The sequence below is a fragment of the Scylla paramamosain genome, unplaced genomic scaffold (assembly GCF_035594125.1).
Source record: "Scylla paramamosain isolate STU-SP2022 unplaced genomic scaffold, ASM3559412v1 Contig19, whole genome shotgun sequence".
Taxonomy (NCBI): domain Eukaryota; kingdom Metazoa; phylum Arthropoda; class Malacostraca; order Decapoda; family Portunidae; genus Scylla; species Scylla paramamosain.
The window spans coordinates 600,823-627,265 of record NW_026973684.1 but is presented as its reverse complement, the minus strand read 5'-3'; the positions used below and the strand labels follow the sequence as shown (position 1 = coordinate 627,265).

The 26,443-nt window shown below is 42.8% G+C and overlaps 1 long non-coding RNA gene across 2 annotated transcripts; it reads left to right on the top strand.

Annotated features, from left to right (window-relative positions):
- The first annotated feature begins 201 nt into the window (after window positions 1-201).
- On the top strand, window positions 202-25,653 carry LOC135097419 (uncharacterized). 2 transcript variants are annotated; one of them, XR_010265688.1, is made up of 3 exons: window positions 202-344; window positions 23,072-23,135; window positions 25,132-25,653. It is a non-coding gene; the product is annotated as an uncharacterized LOC135097419 (long non-coding RNA). The 2 variants fall into 2 exon arrangements; XR_010265687.1 differs by lacking the exon at window positions 202-344 and adding an exon at window positions 14,773-15,802.
- The last annotated feature ends 790 nt before the right edge of the window (window positions 25,654-26,443 follow it).

The following is a 26,443-nucleotide window of genomic DNA, read 5'->3' as shown; positions in this document are numbered from 1 at the left end:
CTCTCTCTCTCTCTCTCTCTCTCCCCTTCCTCTCGCTTCATCTAGCTCTCTCTTTCTCTCTCTCTCTCTCTCTCTTCCACCCCTTCCTCTCGCTTTATCTTTTATCTCTCTCTCTTTCTCTCTCTCTGTCTCTCTCTCTCTCTCTCTCTCTCTCTCTCTCTCTCTCTCTCTCTCTCTCTCTCTGCTTCCAGAATAAAAAATAAGACATGTTTTCCTTTGTTTAGTGTTGCCTGTGTTGTGCCCGAAAGTGGTGTTGTAAATTTTTTGTACGCTGTACCTGTAATCCTTCAGTGACCGCCCTGTGCGTGTGTTGCCGCGTCAGGAAAGGAGTGTTGCGTCTCCAGGTGAGTACTCCTCCTGCACAAACACACACACGCACCGCCACTGGCCACTCTTTTAGTAGTTAGGCTCTCTGTAAGTGCCACAGGAAGAGGCGTGCCTCACTCAAATTCAAGAAAGCGACGCTTAGAAAACACACTTGTACAGCGAGTGTTTGTGTGTGTGTGTGTGTGTGTAATAATAATAATAATAATAATAATAAACGGTTTATTCTTTAGGCAGTCAACAAACTGAAAATGTACATTGGGGATGGGGAAATACTTGTGTGTGTGTGTGTGTGTGTGTGTGTGTGTGTGTGTGTGTGTGTGTGTGTGTGTGTGTGTGTGTGTGTGTGTGTGTGTACTGTGCAGTCTGCTGCTGGTCTCTGGAGACAGCCGGCCGTCCCCTATGGAAAGAGCTCAGAGTTCTTTTTCGTGGATATGAGTCTGTTCCTGCCTTCACCAACTCCTGTATTAAGTAGACTCTCTCTCTCTCTCTCTCTCTCTCTCTCTCTCTCTCTCTCTCTCTCTCTCTCTCTCTCTCTCTCTCTCTCTCTTGTTGTCATTATCTATCTACATTACTCTTTCTGGAAATACATGAACAAAAAATAATTCAATGAAAAGAATAATATATCACAAGACAGCGTCTGAGAGAGAGAGAGAGAGAGAGAGAGAGAGAGAGAGAGAGAGAGAGAGAGAGAGAGAGAGAGAGAGAGAGAGAGAGAGAGAGAGCAAACAACTGTGTGTGTGTGTGTGTGTGTGTGTGTGTGTGTGTGTGTGTGTGTGTGTGTGTGTGTGTGTGTGTGTGTGTGTGTGTGTGTAATAATAATAATAATAAGCGGTTTATTATTTAGGCAGTTAACAAAGTGAAAATGTACATAGGGGATGGGGAAATACTTAACATTAATGCTACAGGTAAGTCTAATCTAGAAGGGACTATTGATTGATGGCTCGCACCATGGTGGGAATCGCATTGAGTCTGTATCGGTCCGTGCGCGGCGCCTTTAGGGGCGTTATCTTGTTGTGGTGTCTGGTGGCACGGATCGGGCGAGGCGCGTCAGGCGGCAGCATGTGTCTGAGACGTGGATGATGCAGTAGTCCCCTTCCAAACTTCTCCAGAGCCTCTCGGTGTGTGTGTGTGTGTGTGTGGTGTGTGTGTGAAAGAAGATAATGATGATGGTGATGATGATAGTGATGGTGACAACAATGATCGTGATGATGATGATAATGATGATGATGACGATGATATTGCTGACGATGACGTAACAATAGACCAGCGCGCATTGTCCGTATGTACGTGTGTATGTTATGTATGTTTAGTCATTTTCTTTCGTTATTTCTCTTCTCTTCTTTTCTCTCTTCTTCTCTTCTCTTCTCTTCTCTTCTCTTCCGTCCAATTGTTCCATTCTTCATGCTCTCTCAGAGAAACACTCCTACTACACCACGCATTATCGTTATTGTCACCACCACCACCACCTACTACTACTACTACTACTACTACTACTACTACTACTACTACTACTACTACTGCTGCTGCTGCTGCTGCTGCTGCTGCTGCTGCTGCTGCTGCTACTACTACTACTACTACTACTACTACTACTACTGGTACTGCAGGACACTCGTACTCACTCCCTCAAGGAAACACAACCCTTCTTCACCACACATTATCATTATTGCCACCACCCTCCACCGCCACCATCACTGCTACCACTATTACTACTTCTACTGTTACTACTACGACTCCTACTACTACTACTACTACTACTACTACCACTACTACTACTACTACTACTACTACTACTACTACTACTGGTACTGCAAGAGACTCGTACTCACTCTCTCAAGGAAACACAGCCCTTCTGCAACACACATCATTATTGCCACCACCCTCCACTACCACCACCACCACCACCACCACCACCACTAGGACTACTACTGCCATCACCACCGCCACCAAATAATGATTTGATTCTACCTGCCATTACTTTCTACAACTATAATTTAAAAATGGTTCTTTAGCATATAATAGCAAAAGAAAGTTCAAGGTATTTATGTTTATGTATTTTCTTTGTTACTAGTTTGCTCTTTTATTATAAAAATATTGTCAAATTTACTGATTATTACTTCTATAATTATAATCACCTATATTATTTGTGTGTTGCCAGTCAGTGCTGAGTGAATCACCCGAACTTCATCGTCTTTCTGCCAGGGAGCTTCGGCTCGGCAGAATATGCCTTATGCATTTTCATATTTGTACTGAACCTTATAAAACCTTATAGAAACCTTAAACCACCATCACCACCAACACCCACCGCCACCACCGCTACCACTACCACCGCCACCACCACCACCACCACCACCACCACCACCACCATCACCGCCACCACCACTATCACAGCCACCACTGCCACCACCACCACCACCACTACTACTACTATTACTACTACTACTACTACTACTACTACTACTACTACTACTACTACCACTATTACTACTACTACTACTGGAGAAGACTTTCCGCAGACATACCCTCAGAAACAGGACTAAATGCATCCCTCCTCCTCCTCCTCCTCCTCCTCCTCCTTCTCCTCCTATTTTGACCCAAGCAAAAAGGAACGTCGAGAAGGGACATATACGCTCAAAGAGACGTATCAACGCGGTAAGGCGAGAAAGGGAGACGAAGAGAGAGAGAGAGAGAGAGAGAGAGAGAGAGAGAGAGAGAGAGAGAGAGAGAGAGAGAGAGAGAGAGAGAGAGAGAGAGAGAGAGGGGAGAAAAGAGGGCAGGTAACGAGAAAAGGGAGATAGAGGAAGATGGGAATGAGGTAAAGATGGTGATGGTGGTGGTCTCTGTTCCATGGAGAAGAAGAAATGGAGGGAGAAAGGAAGGAAGGAGAGGAAGGAGAGGGAGAGGAGGAAGACAGAGGATAGGGAGAAAGATCATATCACGATTTCCAGCCTCAATCAATTTGCCAAACGACCTGTGAGAGAGCAGCGATTCCTCTTTCTTCCTGTCTTCCTCCTCCTCCTCCTCCTCCTCCTCCTCCTCCTTTTCTTCTTCCTTGTCTCTTTCATCGTCTCCTTGTCTTTTTTTTCATTGTTTCTGTTTATTGTTCATCTTTATCATCGTTTTCATCCTCGTTCTCTTCTTCTTCTTCCTCCTCTTCCTCTTCTTTGTCTGTTTCATCGTCTCTTCTTGTCTTTTCTGTCATTGTACTGTTCGTTGCTATTATCGTTTTCAGCCTCCTTTTTTTTTCTTCTTATTCCTCCTCCTCCTCATCTTCCTTGTTTCTCTCATCGTCTCTCTTCTCCTCCTTGTTCTGTTCACTCCTCATCCTTGCCATCTTCGTCGTTTTCATTTTCCTCCCCTCCTCTTTCTCCTCTTATTTTCTCTTTTTTTTTTTTTTGTTGTTGTTGTTTTGGCCAAATAAAAAAAAAAAAAAATGCTTTATATGGACTATTGGCACCTTATTTTCTTCATGTACTTTAAATAGTCACAATGTAAATAATCTGCAAGTATGATAAAATGTTTGAGGATGTTTCAATCTTTTCTTCTTCTCCCTCCTCCTCTTCTTCCTTTTCTTCATTGTCTTTCTCATCGTCTATCTTGTTGTTTTAGTATTCACTGTTTATTCCTAGCTATCACTGTTCTCGCTCTCATCCTCCTCCTCCTCCTCCTCCTCCTCCTCCTCCTCCTCCTCCTCCTCCCTTCTCCTCTTCCTCCTCCTCCTCTTCCACCTCCTACTTCTCCTCCTTCTCCTCCTCCTCATTCGCAGAAAATTGAGACTTGAGTTTTTATTGTTTTATTATCACCAAGTCGAGTGAGAGTTTTAAAGTGTTCATGTTGATTGGGATTCCCTCCTCTCTTTTTCCTTCTCCTCCTCCTCCTCCTCCTCCTCCTCTTCTTCTCAGGGTTACTTCTTATATATACTCGTATCTTCTGGAAAAAAAAACTCAAAAGGATGTAAAAAAAGAAGAGGGACACAAGACAAAACATTTAACACAAAGGGGAAAACAGAAAAGGGAGATAGGAAAATAGGTGATGAAGAGAGGAATAAGAGGCAAGTGAGGGGAACAGTGTGTACGAGGAGGGGAAAAAGAGGGGAAGGGCTCACAGTTATTGGCGTCCTGTCGCTTTGTGGCCGTGTGTGTGTGTGTGTGTGTGTGTGTGTGTGTGTGTGTGTGTGTGTGTGTGTGTGTGTGTGTGTGTGTGTGTGTGTGTGTGTGTGTGTGTGTGTGTGTGTGTGTGTGTGACCCCTCAGGCTGCCGCTTTTAAGGTGAGGGGTGAGTGTGAAAAACAAAAAAACTGACAACAAAGAAAAGAAGGAAAGAGAGACAGAAAACTATGGACAAAGAACGGGAAAAAGCAAAAAAAAAGAAAAAAAGAACGAAAGAGAGAAAAAGATTAAATAAAGAAAACCACAAAGTACAAAATAGGAAGAAACACACAAGTTTACGATGAATTAGCGAGTGATTAGTAACATAAAGTGGTCGTGAGAAAGAGTTACGAGTTACGACTTTGTAGTTGGAAGTTCGGGGAAGAAGAAAGGACGAACAGTGGAAGAGTGATGTGTTTTGTAAGCAAGAACAGATTCCACGAAGTTTCCAGCGAACAGAACGGACCGAAAACTCCTTCAGAAGTTGGTATCATTAGGTTTTCTCGGCTCGTAGTGAGACATTTGCAGCGCCTGTTGTGGTCTGGGAGTCGCAAATCCAAGGAGGGAACGGCGGGAGGGAGGACGAAAAGGAAAGATGTAAGGATAGGATAGAGAGAAGGAAGGGAAGAAAAGGGGGAGGGAGGGACGTAAAGGAAAGAAGGGAAGAAGGAAGGAAGAAAGAGAATGATGAAGGAGGGACGGAAGGAAGGGGAAGGAAGGACAGGAAGCAGGGAGAGAAGAGGAGAGAGGGAAGAAAGAGAGGGAAGGAAGGGAGAGAAGGGAGAACGTACAGGAAGATTCAGGGATAGGAGGGAGGGAAGATGGTGAGACGGAGAGAAGAGAAGGAAGGAGGAAAGAAAAGGAGGTAATCTACAAAGAGATACCAGACATGTGCAAAAGAAAAAAGAAAGAATGAAAAATATGAAAATTAAAGAAATATGATAAAGAGGGATTGAAAGAGAGAAAAAAATAAAGGAAAGGAGGACTGAAGGAGAGAGAAAATGTAGAGCAAAAGCAGTGAAGGAGATAGAAAGAAAGTGAATGAGAATTGTAGAATGTGAGACAAAAGATCAGAAAACGAAAGGTGAGTCAGTGGTATATATAAGAGAGAGAGAGAGAGAGAGAGAGAGAGAGAGAGAGAGAGAGAGAGAGAGAGAGAGAGAGAGAGAGAGAGAGAGAGAGAGAGAGAGAGAGAGAGCACTAAGTTAATCAACAGGGAAGCAGACAAACGAAAGAGAACGAGAAAAAGATAAAGAAAAATCTACCAATCTTTTCCTCCACCTACTTACGGTTCTCTTCCCTCCTTCCTCCCACATCACCCTTTCTCTCCTTGCTCCTCCATCTCTCTCTCTTCCTCTCCTTCTTCGTCCTCCATCTTCCCTTCCTCCTCCTTCCTTCAGCAGTGGAAGAGAATAACAAACATATTTTTTACTCCTACCTCTCCTCTTCTCCCTCCTCGCTCCCTTAAGCACATCCCTCTCTCTCTCACACCCCCCCCATCTTTCCCCTCTCCTCCCACCCGTATCAGTACTCTCGTGGTCATATCTACAGGGACTGCCACGTGTAACAGGGACTGCCACGTGTAAGCCTGGTCTCTTCTTGCAGCTTCCCTTATTTCTTATGTTCTTATGTTCTTATATCTAGGGTTTCCTAAGGTGGGGGCGCCGCTCCCTGAATGATGAAGCAGCCGTGTTGTGTCGAAGAGGAGGAAGAGGAGGAGGAGGAGGAGAGGGAAGAGAGGAAGAGGAGGAGGAGGAGGAGGAGGAGGAGGAGGAGGAGGAGGAGGAGGAGGGAGAAAAGTAGGTGTAAGGAAGCTTGATGGCGTGCAAGAAATCATAATAAGATGGAAAACAGCAATCTCTCTCTCTCTCTCTCTCTCTCTCTCTCTCTCTCTCTCTCTCTCTCTCTCTCTCTCTCTCTCTTTCTGATGCGAATTTTTCTTTTCTGCTGCTAATTTTTCTTATGCTATTTGTAGTAGCAGCAGCAGTAGTAGTAGTAGTAGTAGTAGTAGTAGTAGTAGTAGTAGTAGTAGTAGTAGTAGTGGTGGTGGTAGTGGTAGTGGCGGTAGTAGTAGTAGTAAAAGTAGTAGTAGTAGTGAAAGTAGTAGTAGTAGTAGTAGTAGTAGTAGTAGTAGTAGTAGTAGTAGTAGTAGTAGTAGTAGTAGGAGTGCTAGTAGTAGTAGTAGTAGTAGTAGTAGTAGTAGTAGTAGTAGTAGTAGTAGTAGTAGTAAGAGTAGTAGTAATTGTTGTTGCTTTTGTTTTTATATAGGAGGGGTACCAGTTATTGTTGTTGATGTTATTGTTGTTGTTGCTTTTGTTGTTGTCGTTTGTGATGGTGAAGCCGTTTTGATAATCACGACAACATGTAATAATAACAATAATGAATAACAAAAATAGCAATAACGATAATATTACGAATGAAATGAAAACATGAACCAAAAAAGAAAAAAAAAACAGGAAGAACTGAAGAAAAAGAAAGAAGTTTTAAAAATGTTCGTCCCAGCATAATAAAAATACATTCCTTCTTTTTCCTTACGCGTCAAGTTAGAAGGAGAGGAGGAGAGCATGCAGGAGGGAGGAAGATAAGAAAGTGTGAAGGAGGGAAGGAAAGGAGATAAACATATGAAGGATGGGCGGAGGGAGGGAGGGAGATAAGGACAGGAGGGAAGGAAGGGAAGACAGAATATGAAGGTGTGTGAAAGAGAGGGAAAGAGGTGTACACAAGAGAGAGGAGGGGGAAAGGAGGGGGGAGAGGCTGTAAAGATATGTGAAGGGAGGAAATGAGAGGTAAGGAGAGAGAGAGAGAGAGAGAGAGAGAGAGAGAGAGAGAGAGAGAGAGAGAGAGAGAGAGAGAATGCACAAAAAACAAGAGTAGGAAAAGAGAGAGAAGCAAGGAAAGTGAGAATAGGAAAAAAAATAGGAAGAATGGCGAAAGATTAGGACGAAGGAAGAGGAGAGAGAGAGAGAGAGAGAGAGAGAGAGAGAGAGAGAGAGAGAGAGAGAGAGAGAGAGAGAGAGAGAGAGAGAGAGAGAGAGAGAGAGAGAAATCAGGGGGAAAGAGTAGAGAGAGAGAGAGAGAAAGAGATAGAGAGAGAGTAGGATTTCTGCCTCCTACTGTACCATAAGAAGACTCTCCTACAGTCGTCCCTTAGCCCTGATTTCCCAAGGGCTGGCTGTGCGCGTGTGGGGGGAGGGGGTTAAGGACTGGGAAGACCTCACTGGGGGTCTGGATGCGATAGGATAGGGCTGAATAGGATTGGATTGGATTAAAATTAGATCAGGTCGAGGGATGATATGTGAGAGAGAGATTAGGTGAACATGAGAACGTAAAAAATTAGGGAAGTTGCTTCAAGTTCTTAGGTCTTCACGTGGCAGTGTCTGTATGGAGGTACTTTACATATTTTCACCCGTCATCCGTATGTGTACTTTTGTCTAATCTTATTTTGTCTAATTTGTCTAATCTTTTGTCCACTCCGTCTAATCTTTTCTCTAATCTGTCTATTATTTTGTCTAATTGTCTAATCCTCTTTTGTTTAATCTCTTTAATTTATTTTTTTGTTTAGTCTGTTTAATCTCCTTTTGTCTAATCTGTCTAATCGTCTTTTGTTTAATTTGTCTATTTTTTGTGTAATCTGCCTAATCTTTTTTTGTCTAATCTTCTTTTTCGTTTTCTTTATTCGCTTCTCTTAATGCAACTCTTCTATACCAGATCTTCTTTGTTCGAACAGAAGCCACAGGGAGAAAAACTACCAATAATTCGTCTCCACTACACCAAGCAACAAAACTATACCATTCTTCCATTATAGTTTCTCTTATGTCATTTTTTTCTACAACATTCGTCTGCTGTACTGAAAAAAAAAAAAATATCAGGTTCTGGGAGATCGTGTTAAATATTTAAAGGAAGACAGAGAAAGAAAATAAGTCTCCATTACACCAAGCAAAAACACTATAGCATTCTGCCAAAACATTTTCCTTATGGCTTCCCTTACGCAATCTTTTTATACCATTCTTCTACTGCACGTAAAAAGAAGCAGGTTTTGGGAGATCGTTTTAAATATTTAGAGGACGAGGCCTTGGCGGTGTGTGGCCTTTGTTTACACTAGCCGCGGTACCAGGGAGGGTGTAGGTTAGTAGTAAAGTGCAGGAGGTAATACAATGGATGTGTAGTACTGTACATTAACGGTAAATTTAGCCGCTATCTAGGGCAGGCCAGCGTGGTTAGGTTAATGATACAAAATGGACGGATATTATGTCTTCATTTTCTGCGCTCGTGTGGTGGAAAAATGCTTCGTTTCCTACATCTTTTTTTCCCTTTTCCCTTTTTTATTTCCTTTTTCGTTTTCCTGTTTTTTTCCTTTTTTTCTGTTTTTTCGCTGTCCCTTCTCTCTCTCTCTCTCTCTCTCTCTCTCTCTCTCTCTCTCTCTCTCTCTCTCTCTCTCTCTCTCTCTCTCTCTTTCTGTTTCTCTCTGTGCGCGGCGTGTGCGTCACAGCCTCACTGTGGCGCCCTCAGGTGTGTGTGCAGGTGAGGGAGTCACCATGATGTCACACTCATTCATTCACTCCATCCATGAAATTTGTTCAGCGCAGAACCACAACGCAACAGGATTTTCTTTTTCGGACAGACGTCACAACGAAACAACAGAACAACTGTCTGCGTGTCCCCGCGCGGCTGAGGCTGCCCCGTGACTCAGCGAGTGTGCGGCTGTCCCCTCCCAGGCCGGGTGCTGCGCCGCAGTGCTTCGTTCACCTTCTCCATTGGGGGGAGCGGAACCCTCAGTCCTGCCCAGGTAGCCAAGATGGGCCTGGGCTGCTGGGGAGGACGGCAGACCCCCGTCACTATGCGCTGCGTGGCGAACGGGGTGGCCGTCTTCAGGAGGCAGGTGGCGCTGGCCGCCCTCGTGCAGGTGCTGACGTGCACCGCTACATCACACCAGGCTGTGCCTTACTTCAGCCCTGCAGGAGGCAAGGTGAAGTGAAAGCAGCAGTGCCTCGCCGCCATGTTCTGCAATGGTGGGTATATGGGTTGAGGGTGGCGCCAACCACCCTGCCAACCACGCCGCCAAGCCATTGAGGGCAGGTCTGTGACAGGTCAGGCCCTCAGGCTGAGCATGAACAAGACAGCCCAGGCCATGAGGACATGAGACTTCAGGTCACCTGTTGCTCCTCCCTCAAAGGAAGATTCCCCTTACGGCCACGCGCCAGTCCTGAACTCCTAGCTACAGCTACTGCTACTGCTGCTGCTAGTAGTGGTAGATGTTGTTGTTGCTGTTGTTGTTGTTGTTGTGCAGGTGGTGTGTTGCGTGCAGGCCTCGTAGGACGCCAGCGGTCAGTCACAGTGAGGGCGTCACCTCTGCTCTAACACGGAGCGCATCACTACAAAGCAGTCGTTTGGATTCACACCTCTGCTTCTCGTGGCCTTTGTTTGGAGACGCACAAACAAAACCCAGGAAAAGCAAAACTGAATCCAAACCACCGCCTTGTAGGTTCCGAAGTGTTACAGCAAAGGGCACACCGCCGTCTGTGTGGCTTGACTGTGTTACTGAGCTTACGCGGGTGTCCTGTTAGGCCAGTACAACACATAACCAACACAACAACAACAATAACAACAACAGCAGCAGTAGCAACAGAAACATTCCCTCCCCTCACACGACATCCTTCTCTTCATCTCTGGTTCTCTCCTCGCCTGCCTCGCGCGTCGCCGTCAGGAAACATTGGGTAAGCCACGAAGGATGACACACTGCACACATCTAATGTTTGCTTTTTTCTTTCTTTTCAGGTTAAGAAATACTTTTATTAGTCTCTCTCTCTCTCTCTCTCTCTCTCTCTCTCTCTCTCTCTCTCTCTCTCTCTCTCTCTCTCTCTCTCTCTCTCTCTCTCTCTCTCTCTCTCTATATATATATATATATATATATATATATATATATATATATATATATGTATATACCACCACTAACTTATTTTTGGCAAATGTGGCTAACACACTTGTATGCAAAATCATCGGCATGTCGATCGTTTTGTGTGATATTATTTTAGTCAAGTGTTGTGTTATCATTTTTATGACTTTTAGCTATGTAGGCAGTTTTATTTATTTTATATTTTTGTATTTTTAAGTCGTTGATTAACAATAAGCAACTTTTTTAATGAGGTTAGTTTTATTAGTTAGTTTTATCTTTTATTATTTCATAGTTTTGGTATGTAATAACTTTAAATTTTATTGGCTAGAATTTTTTAAGCGTTAATTCTATATTATGTTATTTTCCTTTAACAATATTATGTTTGAAATATTCAATTATTTTATAAAATCAAATAATCCTCTATAGAAACTAATTATTATTTGTAAACCGTTTGTAGAGCATTACTCATATTTTTTTTTATACTCCTCACTCCAGAAGCCTCCCAGCCACTCTCATTTTCATACCTCGTCACTCCAGAACATTCCAAATCACTCCCGTTTTCATACATATCTCGTCACTCCAAAACACTCCAAACCACTCATTTTCATACCTCGTCACTCCAGAACACTCCAAATCACTCTCATTTTCATACCTCGTCACTCCAAAACACTCAAAATCACTCCCATTTTCATTCCTCATCACTCCAAAGCACTCCTATAGTCACTCCCTGTCAAACCCTGTCACTCCTTGTTCATCTCCACCATCTCCAGACACTCCCCAACCCCTCCAAGTCTTTCAGTCACTCGTACTCACTCCACACGCCTGTCTTTCCTCATTTTTTTGTCTCGTACTAATACCCAACACACCAATGCTACCCTACTCTCTCCCCCAAGCCTCCCATCCACGTGTCGGTTTCCTCATCGTCTCCTTGCACTTCTCTCCCTCCCGTTCTCATCTTGATTACTGGGAGAGGCAGTGTCGCAGTGGCCCAGTCAAGGGTGCGTCTATGTTTAGCCTTCAGCCTTTCAAGTTCCGACTAATAGATTCTGGTCTTTTTTTTTTTTCTGTTTAACTCCTTCATTTGCGTCCGTGTGATGGAGGTCAAGTGATTTGGTGCAAAGGGCCTCGCTTCCACTTGATTTGCTACGTTTGACCTGCGACGCGTGTGACTTGAAGTGGCGGGGATTTGAGAGGTTTAAAAGCTCCGTCCGTCAGTTTCCCCTCTTGACTGCTTAAGTGGCAAAGTGGCAGCGTTTAATTAGGATGATTTTGAACGAAAGGCTGTGGAAATCTTGCTACTCCCTTTCCTATTCTTTCTCCATGATTAGCTGTCTCTCTCTCTCTCTCTCTCTCTCTCTCTCTCTCTCTCTCTCTCTCTCTCTCTCTCTCTCTGTATATATATATATATATATATATATATATATATATATATATATATATATATATATATATATATATATATATATATATATATATATATATATATATATTTCTATCTATCTCTTTATTTGGTTAACCTCTTCTCATTTCTCTTCTTTTCTTCTTTCTTGTGTTACTCTTCATTTCCTTGCTTACCTCTAATTTCTATATTTTCTTATCTTCCTCTCTCTTCGTACTCTTCCTGCCATTGCTTATTTTTCCTGTTCTCTTTTCCTTTCTTCCTTTCTTTTCCTTTCTTTCCTTTCTTTGCCTACCTCTAATTTCGCCTTTATTATCTTCCTTCCTCTTCTTTATCTTCCTTTCCTTGCTTATCTCTCCTGTTCTGTTTTCCGTTCTTCCTTTCTGTTCTTACTCCCTTTCCTTGCCTATCTCTACTTCTCTCTCATATTATCCTCCTCTCTCTCTGCTAACCTGTCTCTTTACTTACTCTTCCTTCTCTTCTTTGCCTCTCATCCTCTTTTCCTACCTGTCTTTCTTTTTTTACTCTTCCTTTCTTCTAATTTATCTCTTGTTACCTTCCTCCCTCCCCCCTTGCCTCTCATTTCCTCCTGTTACATATCTTTACAGTCTTAACGATTAACAAGTGAAATTGGAGTAGCTTTTTATCTCTCTCTCTCTCCCTCTCTCTTCTTCCTCTTCTACCTCCTCTTCCTCCTCCTCCTCTTAGACTTAATTCTTCATTACTTTCCTCTCAAATTCATGTGGTTTTCCTATACAACATTTTTTTTTTCTGGGCAGTATTGGTTAGAGTGATGAGAGTGGTGGGGAGGAGCGTCTGTATTATCCTGTCTCTCCCACTAATAGCGTAGAATAGTTACCGAAACAGTTTAGTAAGGAGCTCTGTTGCTGTTTGGACTTTCTTTGTATTCCTTTGTATTCGTCCTTTTCCTCCTCCTTCTCCTCCTCCTTCTCCAGCAATATAACCAACCAGCCGGACAGATAGACAGAGAGAGAGAAAGAGAGACAGAGAGAAGGACACACAGAGGAGGGTTTAGAAAAAGACTCGGGAAGAAAAAGTCCAAGACATCCTTTTCTTATCTTATTGAGTGTCCGTCTGCACGGCTCTTCAAACAACGCGAGGAACAGGAGGAGGAGGAGAAAGAGGAGGAGGAGGTGGAGAAGGAGGAGGGGGAGGAGGAGAAAGAGGACGAGGAAGAGAATAGATCAGTGAAAGGCTTTGTGTTGAAGTATTTTTTTCTTTCTCTCTCTTAGTGGTTAAAATGGCGGGTAGTTACGAGGAAGAGGAGGAGGAGGAGGAGGAGGACCACGAGGAGGAGGAGGAGTTGAAGTTGTAAAACGTCACTGAAAAATCTGAGAAAACTGATAGTTTTTTTTTCCGTTCCTCCTCCTCCTCCTCCTCCTCCTCCTCTTCCTCCTCCTCCTCCTCTTGGTCGTCTGTCATTATATTTCCTCGCCTCCCTGACTCTGGCCCTCGCTCTCCCAATCAGAAAGGCTTGTCAAGTCATCCGTTTGTCTGAAGCGTGGAAATGATGGATGATTGTCGCCTTTCAAACAGACACACACGCACACACACACACACACACACACACACACACACACACACACACACAGACACACGCACACACACACACACATACACGCACGCACAGATAGACACACAGACCGACACTTAAGGTTCACGTTGAGTGTTAAATGAGTGTTTTCCGTTTGTCGTTCTTGGAAAGTTCAATCATACAGGAAAGAATTGAGTTTTCTTCTTCTTATAATTATTATTATTTTTTTTTCTTTTTTTCTTCCTTTCAGGTCTCCTATTTCTCTACCTAAAAAAAAAATGACATTGTAGTTTTATTTAGACAATTGACAGACAGATATGTGTTTCAGTTCTATGTGTTACTTTCTTTATTATTCATTTGTATAAATTTTGTTACTCGTGTATTTTGCAGTGTGTGATTCGTCATTTTGTCTATAAAGTGTGTGTGTGTGTGTGTGTGTGTGTGTGTGTGTGTGTGTGTGTGTGTGTGTGTGTGTGTTTAAGTCATTCACACGCACCCCCAGGAAATAAAATAAAATAAAAAAGTTTAATTAAAGCCATGAAAAACAGATTTGCCAAAGATAACTTGGTGTAAAGATGAACAAGCCTTAAGCGTCTGTTATGAGCACCAAACTTTTCTAATTAAGCTTTTTTCTTTTCTTTTCTTTTTTTTTTTTTTTTTTTTACTCGAGCATAAAATGAGAGTAATGGTCTAAAGATAAGCAATCATTGGCGATTTCATTAAACGGCATTTAATTTGCACCAAGAGAGAGAGAGAGAGAGAGAGAGAGAGAGAGAGAGAGAGAGAGAGAGAGAGAGAGAGAGAGAGAGAGAGAGAGAGAGAGAGAGAGAGAAACTTAAATTTACATATGCATTGTTTAATAAGTTTTAAAATTTTTCTTTTATCTGTCTTTGAAACTCTTCTCAAACCTTTTTTCCCATCCCATCCTTCTCTCCTTCTCTTTCTTTCCTTCCCTTCCCTTCCTAAACTCTTTCCTCCTTGCCCCATTCCTCTTTCCTTTTTTCCTTCCCATTCCTCCTTGTCCCAGTTCTTTCCTCCGTCCCCTTCCTTTCTTCTGCACTTTTTTCCTGTCTTTTCCTTCTTTTCTCCATTTTCTCTCTTCTCTGCACCTTTTCTCCCTCTTCCATTCATCTTTTCTCCATTTCCTCTCTTCATTATTATTTTCTTGTATTTTCCCTCCTGTCTATACTATTTTCCTTTTCTATACCCTTTTCTTCCTATCTTCCCCTTTTTTCTTCATTCCCTTCTTTTCTTACGTCCTTTCTTCCCTGTCCCATCCTTCTTTCCTCCATTCCCTCCCATTTCCTCCTTCTCTGATCCCTCACACAAGCTTCTCTCATCTCCATCATCTGCCCTCATTGTCCTAAGTATTCCTTCCTTACCCATTTTCTTTCCTCCTAAACCTTTTTCATCCCTCTTTTCTTCCCTCCGTCAATTAATCAGTTCAACTTTTCCTTAGTTTTTTTTTTCCCTTCCCTACTGATTTGTTTCCCCATCGCCAATTAGACACCACGGGAAAAATACATCGAGGGACACTTTTGTTCCCCATCAGCATCAGAGGAAGGAAGTAAATACCACTGATTGTAACAAAACATGACCTACTCTGCTCTCCTGGGACCGTCCTGGTGAGAGAGAGAGAGAGAGAGAGAGAGAGAGAGAGAGAGAGAGAGAGTGGGGGTGGTGGGGCTCGTGGGGAAGGGATGGAGATGGAGAGAATCGAAGTCAGTTTCCAGGGAGGTAATAGAGAAGGGGACTTTTTATGCAAGAGGGGCACTGGTCAAAGGCAACAAAATATATACCTATGAAAAGAAAGAGCCAAAAAAGTTTAACACAAATGAGAGAAGTGTCTTGAGACCTCGCTCTCGAAAGAATTCAATTTATAGGAAGGGGGAAATACAGAAGCAGGCAGGGAGTTCCAGAGTTTACCAGAAAAAGGGATGAAAGATTGAAAATACTGGTTAACTTTTGCATTAGAGAGGTGGACAGAATAGGGGTGAGCAAAAGTAGAAAGTCGTGTGCAACGAGGGCGCGGGAGGATGGAAGGCATGCAGTTAGCAAGATCAGAAGAACAGTTGACGAGAAAATAGCGATAGAAGATAGCAGGAGATGCGACATTGCGGGGAAGAGAGAGAGGCTGAAGACATTCAGTTAGAGGAGAGGAGCTGGTAAGACGAAAGGCTGGTCTGGTCTGGGGGGACAGTCTCGTTAGGGGGACAGTAACCTGATGAAGCGAGCAAACACGCGGTTCAAGATTGTCCCAGAAACGAGTAATCATTGGTGACCGTCCTTAGCTCGGGACAGGACCATCAGCTGGGCGGCGGCGGTAGTGGTGGCGACGGCGGTTGTGGTGGTAAGGTTATACGAAGAGGAAGAAAAGGAAGAGAAGTAAAAGGAAAAGCCAGAGGAGGAGAAAGAAAAATAGAAGAAGGCGCGAGAGAAGGAGATGAGGAGGAGAAGGAGGAAAGCGCTATAGAAGAAAGAAGAGTAAGTACGAGTAGAGAAGTAATGATGGGTGTTGGAGTGCCCTTCTCTCTCTCTCTCTCTCTCTCTCTCTCTCTCTCTCTCTCTCTCTCTCTCTCTCTCTCTCTCTCTCTCAAGTGTGTCGGTGTGTAGTAAATATTTAAGAGAGTTCTTAAAGAAAATAGATCGCTGAGAGAGAAAAAAGAATGTCAAGCAAAGAGGACAAAGAAAAAAATCAATAACTTTGCTTCCTCCTTCCTTCCTTCCTTCCTTCTTTCAACCTTTCCTTCAGCATATTCCTCCATCACTTCTTCCTTCATATCTCCTCTCCTTTAACCCGTTTACTCCTCATCCCTTTTACATTTTTATCTCCTCCTTCCTCTTCCTCCTCCTTCTCCTCCTTGCCAAAATAACATTGCCTTCCTAATATCCTTCATCCCCCTACCCACCCCCCAATATCCTCAGTATCCTTTTGTGTCCCACGCTTCCTAACCTCCCTGCCCCATCCTTCCCCTTCCTTCATCCTTCTCCATACACTCCGGCCTCGCTTCTTATAAACAGACGAAGACGAAGCCAAAGTCAAGAAGCCGAACACGCACATACTTCCGAACGAGGGCAGTGGTGGTGGTGGTGGTGGTGGTTGTGTTTAGTGATTGAGAATATTGGTTTGAGGCAAGTTGGTTGTGTGTGTGGGGGAGAAAATACTTATATTAAGGTGAGCAGTGAGACAGGTATTGGTGCTTGGGTCGTGATGGTGGTGGTGCTTGTGGTGGTGATGATGGTGATGGCGGTTGTCTGTTCTCTTTGTGTTTTATTGTTTATTTATTTATTTATTTATTTATTTATTCATGTCATTTGGCCCTTTTGTTTGTTTTGATTGTTACTATTGCATGTATTATGCATTAATCTATTTATTCGATAATAGTAGTAGTAGTAGTAGTAGTAGTAACAGTAATAATAGTAGTAGTAGTAGTAGTAGTAGTAGTAGTAGTAGTAGTAGTAGTAGTAGTGCTAAAGCAATAACAGAGAGAGAGAGAGAGAGAGAGAGAGAGAGAGAGAGAGAGACCAGAGGAACCATGAATCTATCAACTTTCCACTCTCTCTCTCTCTCTCTCTCTCTCTCTCTCTCTCTCTCTCTCTCTCTCTCTCTCTCTTTCTTCTTCCTACTATTTTTTTTCCTCTACTCCTCCTCTTCCTCCTCTTCCTTCTTTGCCTCTCTTCATACTCATCTTTCTCCTCCTCTTTATCTTCCTTTTCCTTCTCCTCGTCCTACTTCTCTTCCTCTTTTTCTTTCTCCTCGTCTTACTCTTCCTCTTCTTCTTCCTCTTCCTCCTCCTCCTCCTCTTCCTCCTTTTCCTTCTCCTCGTCCTACTCCTCCTCCTCCCCTTTTTCCTTCTCCTCCTCTTTCTCCTCTTCCTCCTCCTTTTCCTTATCCTTCTCGTCTTACTCCTCCTCCGCTCTCACTTCTTTCTGCTTCCCCACTCTCTCTTTCTCATTTATGTTTGTGTGTGTGTGTGAGAGAGAGAGAGAGAGAGAGAGAGAGAGAGAGAGAGAGAGAGAGAGAGAGAGAGAGAAAGTATGGGCCAGTATTTACTGTACAATAGGTGTCTTCAACATGAGAGAGAGACATGAGAGCAGGCACGGCTGGCAGCGAGGGGGCGCGCGGCGTTTGCCTGGGAACAAAATGGCGTCCCATTTCCCACTTGTCGCTACTCACAATATTGGTGCTCGATAAGGAGTGAGTGGCGGCCATCTTGCAAATCAATGAATTACAGATAATGTGGTATTTGAACGTTAACTAAAGAGATACTGAATTAACCTAAATACTATATTAGTGATGGTTTGCATTCTCTCTCTCTCTCTCTCTCTCTCTCTCTCTCTCTCTCTCTCTCTCTCTCTCTCTCTCTCTCTCTCTCTCTCTCTCTCTCTCTCTCTCTCTCTCTCTCTCTCTCTGCGTGTGTGGACATCTGGTTCTCCTACACGTTCTCATCGCAATACTCTTCCAGTAAATCCATGAACAAAAAATATTTCTATAAAAATATATTTTATGACAATATGTGTGTGTGTGTGTGTGTGTGTGTGTGTGTGTGTGTGTGTGTGTGTGTGAAGAGGCAAGGAAGTGTTTATTGGCGTTGCCTTACACACACTGTATTCACACTGTGCACGTGTCTGACTCTGCCTCAGTGTGTCAGGCCGAAGCTGCCACACAGACACTTGTTTTTCCTTTTTAAGGCTTCCTCTCATCACACCGTGACACCTGATGACTATTATACAGGCACTGGTGCTAGGGATAGTAGTGGTAGTGGTAGTAGTGGTGGTGGTACGAGTAGTAGTAGCAGTTGTAGTAGTAGTAGTACTAGTAGTAGTAGTAGTAGTAGTAGTAGTAGTAGTAGTAGTAGTAGTAGTAGTAGTGGTGGTTGTAGTAGTAGTAGTACCAGAAGTAATAATGGAGGTGGTAGTAGTAGTAGTAGTAGTAGTAGTAGTAGTAGTAGCAATGGTGGTGATAATAGCAGTAGTAGTAGTAGTAATGGTGGTAGTAGTGATAGTTCTAGTGGTGGTATTAGTAGTAGTAGCAGTAGTAGTAGTAGTAGTAGCAACGGTGGTAGTAGTAGTAGTAGTAGTAGTAGTAGTAGTAGTAGTAGTAGTAGTAGCAGCTGTAGTAATGGTGGTGGTAGTAGTACTAGTCTCTTCTAGACAGGGTGGAATCAAAAGCTTTTCGTCTCATCAACTCCTCTCCTCTAACTGACTGTCTTCAGTTTCTCTCTCACCGCTGCAATGTTGCATATCTAGCTGTCTTCTACCGCTATTTTCATGCTAACTGCTCTTCTGATCTTGCTAACTGCATGCCTCCTCTCCTCCCGCGGCCTCGCTGCACAAGACTTTCTTCTTTTTCTCACCCCTATTCTGTCCACCTCTCTAATGCAAGAGTTAACCAGTATTCTCAATCATTCATCCCTTTCTCTGGTAAACTCTGGAACTCCCTGCCTGCTTCTGTATTTCCACCTTCCTATGACTTGAATTCCTTCAAGAAGGACGATTCAAGACACTTATCCTTCAATTTTTGGCTACCACTTTAGACCCTTTTATGGGACTGGCATTTCAATGGGCTTTTTTTTTATTCGACTTTTGTTGCCCTTGGCCAGCGTCCTTCCTTCATAAAAAGTAGTAGTAGTAGTAGTAGTAGTAGTAATGGTAGTGGTGCTAGTAGTAGCAGTACTAGTAGCAGCAGCAGTAGTAGTAGTGGTAGTAGTAGTAATAGTAGTAGTAATAGCAGAAGTAGTCCCAATAGTCGCAGTAGTATTGACAGTAGTAGCAGTAGTAGAAGTATTCGTATTATTATTATTATTATTATTATTATTATTATTATTATTATTATTATTATTATTATGAGTAGTAGTAATAGAAGTAGTAGCAGTAATGGTGGTGGTGGTGGTGGTGGTGGTGGTGGTGGTGGTGGTGGTAGTGGTGGTGGTGGTAGTGGTGGTGGTGGTGGTGGTCGTGGTGGTAGTAGTAGTAGTAGTAGCAGTAGAAATAGTAGTAGTAGTAGTAGCAGTAGTCGCAGTAGTATTAACAGTAGTAGCAGCAGTAGTAGTAGTAGTACTAGTATTAGTAGTAGTAGTAGTAGAAGCAGTCACAATCGTAGTAGTAGTAGTAGTAGTAGTAGTAGTAGTAGTAGCAGTAGTCGCAGTAGTATTAACAGTAACAGCAGTTGAAGTACTACTAGTATTAGTAGTAGTCATAATCGTAGTAGTAGTAGTTAGTAGTAGTAGTAGTAGTAGTAGTAGTAGTAGTAGTTATAGCAGTAATAGTAGTAGTAGCAGTGATAATCGTAGTAGAAGTAGCAGCAATACTCGTAATAGTATTAGTAGTAGTAGTAGTAGTAGCAGTGATAATCGTAGTAGTAGTAGAAGTAGCAGTAATACTCGTAATAGTATTAGTAGTAGTAGTAGCAGTGATAATCGTAGTAGTAGTAGAAGTAGCAGTAATAATCGTAATAGTATTAGTAGTAGCAGTATTAGTAGTAGTAGTAGCAGGCCATGGCGGCAGAAAAGAGTGTCCTTTGTGTGAGTTTGTTTTTCCTTTGTAGTGAAAGAGGAAAGAGTGTTGCGGTAAGTAACAGTGATGGTGTTGGTGACAATGCACACTCATGTCGGCAGCCACACACACACAATTTTGAAGGAGGGAAACAGACAACAGTGGGTGACGGCAAGCAGCCTTAGCGGGTGGCGTGACGTTGCTGCGAGCGTGGCGGAGAGGGAGATGACAGGAAGCAAGGGGCAGGTAGAGGAGGAGGAGGAGGAGGTCACGACAACAACTACTATTACTACTGCTATTACTACTGCTACTACTACTACTACTATTATTTCTACCACAGTTACTACTATTTCTGCTACTGCTACTGGTGCTGCTGCTGCTCCTCCTCCTCCTCCTCCTCCTCCTCCTCCTCCTCCTCCTCCTCCTCCTACTACTACTACTAATAATAATAATAATAATAAAAATAATAATAATAGATTTACTACTATTAGGAGGAGGATACACGGGTGGAGGATGGAGAGAGAGAGAGAGAGAGAGAGAGAGAGAGAGAGAGAGAGAGAGAGAGAGAGAGAGAGAGAGAGAGAGAGAGAGAGAGAGAGAGAGAGCAGGGAAACAACTGTGTGTGTGTGTGTGTGTGTGTGTTATAACAAGACAAGTGGCATTAAAAAGCACGTAATTTACTGACAAGCATTGCACGACAACATTACTGCGGTGATTAAAAGTACTCCTGTAAAATGCAACGTGGCATCATACAAGCCAGGCAGGAGGGCAGCGAGGCCCAGCGACCTTGAAAACAGCTGACTGACTCACAAGAGAGAGAGAGAGAGAGAGAGAGAGAGAGAGAGAGAGAGAGAGAGAGAGAGAGAGAGAGAGAGAGAGAGTGCACTGTAAGATTTTTTATTTATTTCTGTGAATAAATTACGGTATCCATGAATAGTATTTTTATCTGTAATCCTACACACACACACACACACACACACACTAATAATAATAATGATAATAATAATAATAATAATAATAATAATAATAATAATAATAATAATAATAATAATAATAATAAATAAAAATAAAAATACTAAAAAATATGAATCAAGGAATGACGGTAAAGCGGACAGGGAGGCTTGCAAGGAAGTAGTAGTTGTAGTAGTAGTAGTAGCAGTAGTAGTAGTAGTAGTAGTAGTAGTAGTAGTAGTAGTAGTAGTAAGTCAAAATAGTAGTATGAGTAGTCGTAACAATAATAATAATAGTCGTAGTAGTACTAGTAGAAGTAGTAGTAGTAACAGTTATCGAAATAGTAGTAGTAGTAGTAGTAGTAGTAGTAGTAGTAGTAGAACTAATATTAGTATTAGTAGTAGAAGTAGAAGTAGAACGAGTATTAGTATTAGTAGTATTAGTAGTAGTAGCAGCAGTAGTAACAGAAGTAATTGTAGTGGCACTGGTAATTGTAGTAGTAGTAGTAGTAGTAGTAGTAGCATTTAGGTAGAGCGAGTGTGAGGTGCGGTTCACACCAGCCAGTCACTGTCACCGCCGTCCGTGACGTCATGAGTGGGGGGAGGGAGCGAGGAGAGCAGCTCCTGTGTGGGCGGCGGAAAGGGGAAAGGAGCGTGAGGCGGGTGGGGACCAGAAGGAGTGGATGGTGGGTGGGGGGCGGGAAGGGGAGGATGGCAGGCGGGGAGCTGGAAGGAGTGGGTTGCTGGTAGGGGCCTGGCAGGAGTGGGTGGCGAATGCCGGTTAGGAAGGAGTGGGTTGAAGGGAGGGGAGGAAGGAGTGGGAGGGGGTAAGGGCAGGAAGGCGTGCTGGCAGGTAGTGGCCGTGAAGGGGCTGCTGGCTGGTGGGCGGCCAGTAGCTGCTGCTGGCGGAAGTGGGAAGGAGTGGCTGGCGGGTGGTGGGGAGGGAGAGATTGGGGTGATAGGAGGCGTCTCGGACTTACACAACAAGATGGCGTCCTGTCTGAGATGGTGGCAAGTGTAGTTTCCCGGCCAGCGGCATTATGGGTCTTATAAAACAGGGGGGAGATCTTTCTGTACACAACATGCACTTGTACACAACACACGTGTGGCTGTACACCTGGCGGCTACTCAACACACCTGGTACACTACTGGTAGCACACTTCAGGGAGGGCTTGGCCAATCCTGGTTATCTTGACCACCACTAAGTCTATGAGGAGGAACACAATGCGATACACACGCGCACCACACAAGATACGCCGCCACACTGGCTGCAGGCTGAGCGGCATCCCTTTGGCTCAGTGTTTCGAGGCCGTTCGGTACTTGAGCGACACACAAAAGTCTATTTAATATACAGGGACTTGTTCAACCAACGAACACACTCATATCCACCAAAAAAATAAATAAAATAAATAAAATAAAATAAATAAATAAATAAATAAAATTAATTAAATAATTAAATTATACTAAATTATTAAAATTACTATTGCTTCTACTCTTACTACTACTATTACTGCTACTACTACTACTATTGTGTGTGTGTGATATTATTGATAGCAATCATAATAACCATATAACAACAATTACTACTACTACTATTATTACTACTATTACTACTACTATTACAAATATAAATGCTACTACTGCAACTGTTTTTGCAACAATTCTTAAGGCATTAATATTAATATTCACATAGTAGTAATAGCAACAGTAGTAGTAGTAGTAGTAGTAGTAGTAGTAGTAGTAGTAGTAGTAGTAGTAGTAGTAGTAGTAGTTGTAGTAGTAGTAGTAGTAGTAGTGAGAAATCATGAATACTACCTCTACCACTACCACCACTACTACTACTACTACTACTACACACGCATGCTTATGAAGGTCGTGAACAGTTCCATCTGGTACAAACTTAGCTGTGATGCGAACAATGGCGCGTCACCTTGGTGGATCCCTGTCAAAGTGTCTTGTGAATTGTCTTTGCACTTCTTTGACATTTTCGTGCCTCCAGTAACACTTTATGACATGTTCTTTCTTCAAAGCTTAGTCTTACTTCTGCCATTATTATTTTGGCCAACTGTTTCTGAAAAAAAAAAAAAAAGAATTATAGCGAGTCAAACAGTGAGTACATTTTTGGATGACTCTCTCTCTCTCTCTCTCTCTCTCTCTCTCTCTCTCTCTCTCTCTCTCTCTCTCTCTCTCTCTCTCTCTGTCTCTGTTTATACAGATAGATACAGATAGATAGATGTACACAGATACAGACTTGTGCTTGTGGAGTATAAATGTAAGAGCATGAAGCACAGTGTGTCTCTCCCCACAGGCACCTCCCGCCTCGCGCCTTCCTTCCTCCCGTCTCCCGGAGTGTACACACCTGCACTCTTGAGGTGAGTACACTTACTCTTTTCTTTCCTTGTAATTGTTTTCACTGTGTTTTCTACTGCACACACTCAGAAAGTAGAAAATGAGGCACTAACGAGGCAAGACTATATACCACAAAAACTGGACACAATCTGTCTATCTACCTGTCTACCTATCTGTCTCTGTCTGCATCCACATCTGTCCGCCTGTCTATATCCTCACCGGAACAGAGGGCGGAGCTTACGGTTTAGGAAGCTCTCTGTACAACTGATTTTTGGGTCTTGTCGAGTTGATTACTGTTTGAGAAATGTGTGGGTTTTGGAGCCTTTTGTGTGAAACATCTATATACTTAATAGGGAGGCAAATACTGAACATGTCATGAACTTTATCGAGGAGTCTTTTCAAGCTGGAGTCCACGTCCTGTGAAACAAGGGGAGACCACTCCACTGTGTACTGGTGGGCATCTTTTCCGCCAAAGAAATCATTGCCAAAAATGCATACGGTCCACGCACGCACGCACGCACGCACGCACAAACACACACACACACACACACACACACACACACACACACACACACACACACACACACATATGTTTAAATGTCTCTCAAACAGCTGGCATTTCAAAAAGAATTGTGGGTAATGTAACAAGTGAAGCAGTGGGTGACACGCAGTGTACTTCACGCTGCCCACATCTCATGCACTGCCTTCCTACATGGGCATCTACATGGCCGTCTTTTTAACAAAAGCAACAAGACGGCAAAATAAAATTCTTCGCTGTACATTTTCCGTAAAGAGTCTGCATCCAAAGCTTCCTCAGCCTTCAGTATTTGCAGGCTTCCCTTCATTCATAAGTACTTCACATTGTTATTAATACATCAAAATCTTGGACATAATGCAATATTCAAATTGGCAGAAAATGTTTCTCACACGAGAAGTAACAACGTTAACCTTATTTGTGCGATACTGACAACAATATTATTCACAAACAGTGTGACAAGTTGGACCAAAATTGTTGTGAACAGTTTGCCTCTTGATAGACAAAGTTTTTCTTACAACTGATAAAATGTTCAAACAAACAACAGGTTAAAAAGTAACCACTTCATCAACAAAAGCTGTGATTTTGATGCTATTTATTGCAGTCATCGCATTTGTTGCTGTTATCATTATTACTTTTATTATTATTATTATTATTATTATTATTATTATTATTATGTTGATGATGTTGTTGTTGTTGTTGTTGTTGGTATTTATTGTTGTTGTTGCCCTAGTTACCAGTATTAGTTAATAATTATGTTTATTAATGCTAGTTACTATTATTTGTTACTAATATTCTTATTGGTATTATTATTATTATTATTATTATTATTGTTGCTGTTGTTGTTGTTGTTGTTGTTGTTGTTGTTGTTGTTGCTGCTGTTGTTGGTGTAGTTATTAGTATTATTGTTATCACTACTCTTGTTGTTATTGTTATTATCATCATTATTTTATTATTATTAAGTTAGTGTGAGACACTTGTATTAGTGTTTATCTTCTCTGTAGCAGCGCGGTACTGCCGCTGTACAGTACAGTTCATTATGTTGTTGTACATTATAATTTGTTTGCACTCCTGCCCTCTGCTCTACTGTACAATACACCGTCAGAGAGCCTCGGCTCACGTGACTGTGTATTGTATGTACACCTTGAAATACTTTATACAGGTTTGCTTACTTGATTACTTACTTAATTACTTACTTACTTGCACACACACACACACACACACACACACACACACACACACACACACACACACACACACACAGTCAAGTCTTGCCTCGTGTTGTCTTGTCAAATGGTTTGGCCACAACACACGTGCCATGCCGTGTGCCATAGTGTCTCTTACTCCCATCCACCTCTTTGTCTTGTCCCCACATCCCGGTGCTCAGGCCGGCCACTTCAAGGCTCAACTCCCTCCCTCCCGCACTGAGCCTTGCAAACCACGTCTCTCCTGCCCTGCTCCTCACTTGGGAAATTTCTTTGCAGGCTGCTGGCGAGAAGAACTGTGTCCCAAGCCCTCCACCATGGCCGCCGCTCCGAAAGTTTGCGTCCGTCGCGCGAAGCTCATCTTCCTGATGGAGAACGCAGGCAAGGACGTCTTGACCTTCGTGTTGAAGCGCGGCGCGCTGAACGCCCCCGCCACGCCGCCAGGCCAGTCCCACATTGACTACCTTGACAACCTCCCTCAAGGCTCGACAGCCAACTATGGCAGGATGAGTAACAAACAAAAGAAAGCAGCACTGAACCACAGTTCAGTGCTGCTTATCCTCTGACGTGACTACTTTATTCATTATTTTTTGTATCATCAGCGAACTTAGATACTTTACAGGTGAGGTCCTCATCGATATCATTAACGTAAATAAGGAAAAGAACAGGGCCGAGCACAGATCCCTGTGGTACACCACTTAAAACTTCTCGCCAGTTTGAAAATGTACCATTTAAAACAACGCGCTGCTTTCTCTCAGACAGCCAGTCTGAGACAGCCAATTGAGAAGTTTTCCATTTATACCATGTGACTTCAATTTAGCTAGTAGCCGGAACTTTGTCAAAAGCTTCTTGAAAATCTAGATACACTAAATCTACTGCCTTTGTTTCGTCGTAAATGGTAAAAATATCATTAAAGAAATCAAGAAGATTAGTTAGACAAGAACGTCTGTTTCGGAAGCCATGCTGTGAGTCATTGATTAAATCATTTATATGTAGATAGTTCACTACATTGTTGCAATTTACTGTTTTCATCAGTTCACATACTACAGATGTAAGGCTGATAAGGATGTAGTAGGAAGAAGAGGAGGAGGAGGAGGAGGAGGAGGAATAAGAGAACGAAGAGAAAAAGGAGAGCTAGAAGGAAGGCGAGAAAAGGAGGAGGAAGAGGAAGATGAAGAGGAGGAGGAAGAAGAACAAAAAGACGAGGAAAAGGAGAGCTAGAAGGAAGGCGAGAAAAGGAGGAGGAAGAGAAAGATGAAGAGGAGGAGGAAGAAGAACAAAAAGACGAGGAAAAGGAGAGCTAGAAGGAAGGCGAGAAAAGGAGGAGGAAGAGGAAGATGAAGAGGAGGAGGAAGAAGAACAAAAAGACGAGGAATAAGAGGAAGATGAGGAGGAGGGGGACGAAGAAGAACAGGAAGAGGAGGAGTAAGAGGAGGAGGAGGAGGAGGAGGAGGAGGAGGAGTTATCTTTATCAATACTATTATGGAACAGTGAATAAAGAAATTAATAAACATATAAGTAGTGTGTGTGTGTGTGTGTGTGTGTGTGTGTGTGTGTGTGTGTGTGTGTGTGTGTGTGTGTGTGTCCAGGC